Here is a 6,369-nt window from a genome sequence, read left to right on the forward strand (position 1 = left end):
TAGAGAAAATTCGTGTTAGAATTATTAATCTTACTTTTTCGGCCATATTTAATAATATATATATATATATATATATATATATATATATATATATATATATATATATATATATATATATATATATATATATATATATATATATAATTTTATATATATATATATATATATATATATATATATATATATAAAATTCGAGAGTTATAAAGTGAGGTACAGAGCACACCAGAGCCCCATAACTAAGAGGTAAGACTGGCTGTCGATTCTCACCTCTAGAGGGACAAAGAGGAATAAAGAGGGAACTATGCAGAGGCGTCGTTAAGACAAGGCAACGACCATTAAGGGGAGATAAAGGGGGAGAACCACCACACCCATTAAGGGAAGAGAAGGGGAAGATATATGGGTAAATGGGTCAGGTGAGGGAACGACGCAAGGTGTAGGGGAGGGGTAGGGGAGGGGGGGAGGGAGTGAGGGGTGAGGGAGAGGTGAGGTAATTGTGATGTACGTGAAGGGGGGGGGGCGGGTGAGGGGGGCGCCACACCCTCTCCCTCCCCCCCTGCTTCAGGCAGGGGCCCCCCACCCCCCCACCCCTCCTAGAGAGAAGGATGGATGTTGAAGTATTTTATGTTTGTTTATGTTGTCCAGGGAACGTTGTGGGGTGTATGTTGGGGGGTGTATGTTGGGGGGTGTATGTTGGGGTGGTGGGGGTGTATGTTGGGGGGTGTATGTTGGGGGGTGTATGTTGGGGGGTATATGTTGGGGGGGGGAGTATGTTGGGGGGTGTATGTTGGGGGGTGTATGTTGGGGGGTGTATGTTGTGGGGTATATGTTGGGGGGGGGTGTATGTTGGGGGGTGTATGTTGGGGTGGTGGGGGTGTATGTTGGGGGGTGTATGTTGGGGGGTGTATGTTGGGGGGTGTATGTTGGGGGGTGTATGTTGGGGTGGTGGGGGTGAGTGTTGTGGTGGTGGGGGTGTATGTTGTGGTGGTGGGGGTGAGTGTTGTGGTTGTGGGGGGTGTATGTTGTGAGGTGTATGTTGTGGTGGTGGGGGGTGTATGTTGTGGGGTGTATGTTGTGGTGGTGGGGGGTGTATGTTGTGGTGGTGGGGGTGTATGTTGTGGTGGTGGTGTATGTTGTGGTGGTGGGTTTGTATGTTTTGGCGTGTATGTTGGGGTGGTGGTGTATGTTGTGGTGGTGGGGGTGTATGTTGGGGGTGTATGTTGTGGTGGTGGTGGTGTATGTTGGGGGGTGGTGGTGTATGTTGGGGGGTGTATGTTGTGGTGGTGGGGGTGTATGTTGTGGTGGTGGGGGTGTATGTTGTGGGGGTGTATGTTGTGGTGGTGGTGTATGTTGTGGCGTGTATGTTGGGGTGTTGGTGTATGTTGTGGTGGTGGGGGTTTATGTTGGGGGTGTATGTTGGGGGTGTATGTTGTGGTGGTGGTGGTGTATGTTGGGGGTGGTGGTGTATGTTGGGGGGTGTGTGTTGTGGTGGTGGTGGTGTATGTCGGGGGGTGTATGTTGTGGTGGTGGGGGTGTATGTTGGGGGGGTGTATGTTGTGGTGGTGGGGGTGTATGTTGTGGGGTGGTGGTGTATGTTGGGGGTGTGTGTTGTGGTGGTGGTGGTGTATGTTGGGGGGTGTATGTTGTGGTGGTGGGGGTGTATGTTGTGGGGTGGTGGTGTATGTTGGGGGGGGGTGTTGTGGTGGTGGTGGTGTATGTTGGGGGGTGTATGTTGTGGTGGTGGGGGTGTATGTTGTGGGGTGGTGGTGTATGTTGGGGGGGGTGTTGTGGTGGTGGTGGTGTATGTTGGGGGTGTATGTTGTGGTGGTGGGGCTGTATGTTGGGGGGTGTATGTTGGGGGGTGTATGTTGTGGGGTGTATGTTGTGGGTGTATGTTGGGGTGATAGTGGGTGTGTGAAAGGGTGTATGTGGGTGTATCAATCTACCTATCAGCACTAATCTAAAAGACACAACTGTGGACTGTGCTCTAGCTCTCGAGCCCCCGGCCCTCTGGGCTAGTTTTACACACAGCATCACAAGTCATTCTAACTCACGAATTCCTTTATTAAACCTGCCCTTAAAGTTGAGTATGGAGGTGGCTTCCAGACCTTCCTCTTAGCTCAGTCAGACTTGCTGACCACCGCTGGAGGACACGACCATTTCCTTACACGTCCTAGACTCCACGTGGCGTCTCCAGCATCCACGTACATCATCTCGTCTCATCTCAGCATCTCTCACTTTAAAGATGCTTTGTCCACCTGGTCTCTTCCTCTCTCTGTCTTGCTCCGATGATAGGAAGTTGTAATCGAGCAATTAAACTATAATTGCTTTATTTTTTCGTGGCTTACTTTGATCTCAACTACGGCGTGAAGTAACGCAGGAGGGAGGGAGGGGGGTGGGGGATATTTACTTGAATTCGATGGTACAGCGACGGGTTCGTCTCTTGCTGGGTCGGAGTTCGATTCCCCGATGTGCCAAGTGTTTGGGTATCGTTTCTATATTCCTACCTCGTTTCTCAGCTCATTGTCCTTATATCCCAGCTCCTTGTCCTCATATCCCAGCTCCTTGTCCTTATATCCCAGCTCCTTGTCCTCATATCTCAGCTCCTTGTTCTCATATCCCAGCTCCTTGTCCTTATATCACAGCTCCTTGTCCTCATATCCCAGCTTTCTTGTCCTCATATCACAGCTCCTTGTCCTCATATCCCAGCTATCTTGTCCTCATATCCCAGCTCCTTGTTCTCATATCCCAGCTCCTTGTCCTTATATCCCAGCTCCTTGTCCTCATATCCCAGCTCCTTGTCCTCATATCCCAGCTTTCTTGTCCTCATATCCCAGCTCCTTGTCCTCATATCCCATCTTTCTTGTCCTCATATCCCAGCTCCTTGTTCTCATATCCCAGCTCCTTGTCCTCATATCCCAGCTCCTTGTCCTCATATCCCAGCTCCTTGTCCTCATATTCCTTCCAAGTAATTATTATCATACTGGCTTAACGCTTTCTCCTCATAATTACCTTACCTTTCGATTCTCTTGCTACTTACCTTACCCTAACTTGCCCCTCATACTTACCTACCTCACCCCCCCCCCCCACACGAGTCATGGAAGTGAAGAAGGAAAAATGACCCTATGAACACACCTTAGCTCCTCGGCCCCGGCCGTTACATAGAGATGATTGATCTCATGGTAGTGTGAACGCTGCTTAATGTGACTCGGTCGTCTTCAACGACCAAGTAGACGATTTTACTGAGGGTATAGTGAACGTCGTCTTCAACGACCAAGTAGACTAGTTTACTGTGGGTATAGTGAACGTCGTCTTCAACGACCAAGCAGACGAGTTTACTATGGTGTGGAATGTAAACTTATTTGATGATGCAAGTCGTTTCGAGACGTTAACTTGTTATTGTTGGCGATCTGTATATAAGGGTTTACTCAAATTCCCCATTACGAAATCTGTGCATCTTTTCTTGAATTATATATATATGGCAGGCTTGGTTGGTATATATATTAAACAGTTTATGTTGCGCTCCGGAGCTTTGGTAAGAAAATATATATATATATATATATATATATATATATATATATATATATATATATATATATGTCGTACCTAGTAGCCAGAACGCACTTCTCAGCCTACTATGCAAGGCCCGATTTGCCTAATAAGCCAAGTTTTCATGAATTAATTGTTTTTCGACTACCTAACCTACCTAACCTAACTTTTTTGGCTACCTAACCTAACCTATAAAGATAGGTTAGGTTAGGTTAGGTAGGGTTGGTTAGGTTCGGTCATATAACTACGTTAATTTTAACTACAATAAAGAAAAATTGACCTCATACATAATGAAATGGGTAGCTTTATCATTTCATAAGAAAAAAAATTAGAGAAAATATATTAATTCAGGAAAACTTGGCTTATTAGGCAAATCGGGCCTTGCATAGCAGGCCGAGTACGACGTTCTGGCTACTAGGTACAACATATATATATATATATATATATATATATATATATATATATATATATATATATATAAATTGGTTTGGTTTTAAATGTGTTGAAACCATTACAACCCCCCACCGCCCACCACCCCCCACCCTCCGCCCACCACCTACCGCCCACCGCCCAACACCCACCGTCCACCGCCCACCACCAACCGCCCACCACCCACCCCCCACCGCCCAACACCCACCGTCCACCGCCCACCACCCACCGCCCACCACCCACCCCTCACCGCCCAACACCCACCGTCCACCACCCACCCCTCACCGCCCAACACCCACCCCCCACCGCCCACCACCCACCGCACACGACGCACCGTCCACCGCCCATCACCCACCGCCCATCACCCCCCGCCCTCCACCCACCGTTCACCGCCCACCCCCCACCGCCCACGGTGAGATCTGTCCTCTCTCTCCTCAAGAAATTTCTTCATCCAGAACAATCAGCTTTTCTGTAATCTGGCGCAAGAAAACACTATTGTTCTGCACCTCTCTTCTGTTCTATTCTCAATCTGACTGCCTTGTGATCACTGTTCCCTAGTTCACTCCCTATTTTGACCACTGTTCCCTAGTTCACTCCCCATTTTGACCACTGTTCCCTAGTTCACTCCCCATTTTGACCACTGTTCCCTAGTTCACTCCCTATTTTGACCACTGTTCCCTAGTTCATTCCCTATTTAGACCACTGTTCCCTAGTTCATTCCCTATTTAGACCACTGTTCCCTAGTTCATTCCCCATTTTGACCACTGTTCCCTAGTTCACTCCCCATTTAGACCACTGTTCCCTAGTTCATTCCCTATTTTGACCACTGTTCCCTAGTTCATTCCCTATTTTGACCACTGTTCCCTAGTTCACTCCCTATTTTGACCACTGTTCCCTAGTTCATTCCCCATTTTGACCACTGTTCCCTTAGTTCATTCCCCATTTTGACCACTGTTCCCTTAGTTCATTCCCCATTTAGACCACTGTTCCCTAGTTCATTCCCTATTTAGACCACTGTTCCCTAGTTCATTCCCTATTTAGACCACTGTTCCCTAGTTCATTCCCCATTTTGACCACTGTTCCCTAGTTCACTCCCCATTTAGACCACTGTTCCCTAGTTCATTCCCTATTTTGACCACTGTTCCCTAGTTCATTCCCCATTTAGACCACTGTTCCCTAGTTCATTCCCTATTTTGACCACTGTTCCCTAGTTCACTCCCCATTTAGACCACTGTTCCCTAGTTCATTCCCTATTTTGACCACTGTTCCCTAGTTCATTCCCCATTTAGACCACTGTTCCCAAGTTCATTCTCCATTTAGACCACTGTCCCCTAGTTCATTCCCCATTTAGACCACTGTTCCCAAGTTCATTCCCCATTTTGACCACTGTTCCCTAGTTCATTCCCCATTTTGACCACTGTTCCCGAGTTCATTCCCCATTTAGACCACTGTTCCCAAGTTCATTCCCCATTTAGACCACTGTTCCCTAGTTCATTCCCCATTTTGACCACTGTTCCCTAGTTCACTCCCCATTTAGACCACTGTTCCCTAGTTCATTCCCCATTTTGACCACTGTTCCCTAGTTCATTCCCCATTTTGACCAATGTTCCCTAGTTCACTCCCCATTTTGACCACTGTTCCCTAGTTCATTCCCCATTTTGACCACTGTTCCCTAGTTCATTCCCCATTTTGACCACTGTTCCCTAGTTCATTCCCCATTTTGACCACTGTTCCCTTAGTTCATTCCCCATTTTGACCACTGTTCCCTAGTTCATTCCCCATTTAGACCACTGTTCCCTAGTTCACTCCCCATTTTGACCACTGTTCCCTAGTTCATTCCCTATTTTGACCACTGTTCCCTAGTTCATTCCCTATTTTGACCACTGTTCCCTAGTTCACTCCCCATTTTGACCACTGTTCCCTAGTTCATTCCCCATTTTGACCACTGTTCCCTTAGTTCATTCCCCATTTTGACCACTGTTCCCTAGTTCACTCCCCATTTAGACCACTGTTCCCTAGTTCATTCCCCATTTAGACCACTGTTCCCTAGTTCACTCCCCATTTAGACCACTGTTCCCTAGTTCACTCCCCATTTTGACCACTGTTCCCTAGTTCATTCCCCATTTAGACCACTGTTCCCTAGTTCACTCCCCATTTAGACCACTGTTCCCTAGTTCACTCCCTATTTTGACCACTGTTCCCTAGTTCATTCCCCATTTAGACCACTGTTCCCTAGTTCATTCCCCATTTAGACCACTGTTCCCTAGTTCACTCCCTATTTAGACCACTGTTCCCTAGTTCATTCCCTATTTCGCTGTCATTTATTAGTGTCTCCCTATTAGTTAAAATCTTCTGCTTCATTATTCCCTGTTCTGTTAAACCAATTTATTCCAC

Source organism: Procambarus clarkii, chromosome 69, assembly GCF_040958095.1.
Source record: "Procambarus clarkii isolate CNS0578487 chromosome 69, FALCON_Pclarkii_2.0, whole genome shotgun sequence".
Taxonomy (NCBI): Eukaryota; Metazoa; Arthropoda; class Malacostraca; order Decapoda; family Cambaridae; genus Procambarus; species Procambarus clarkii.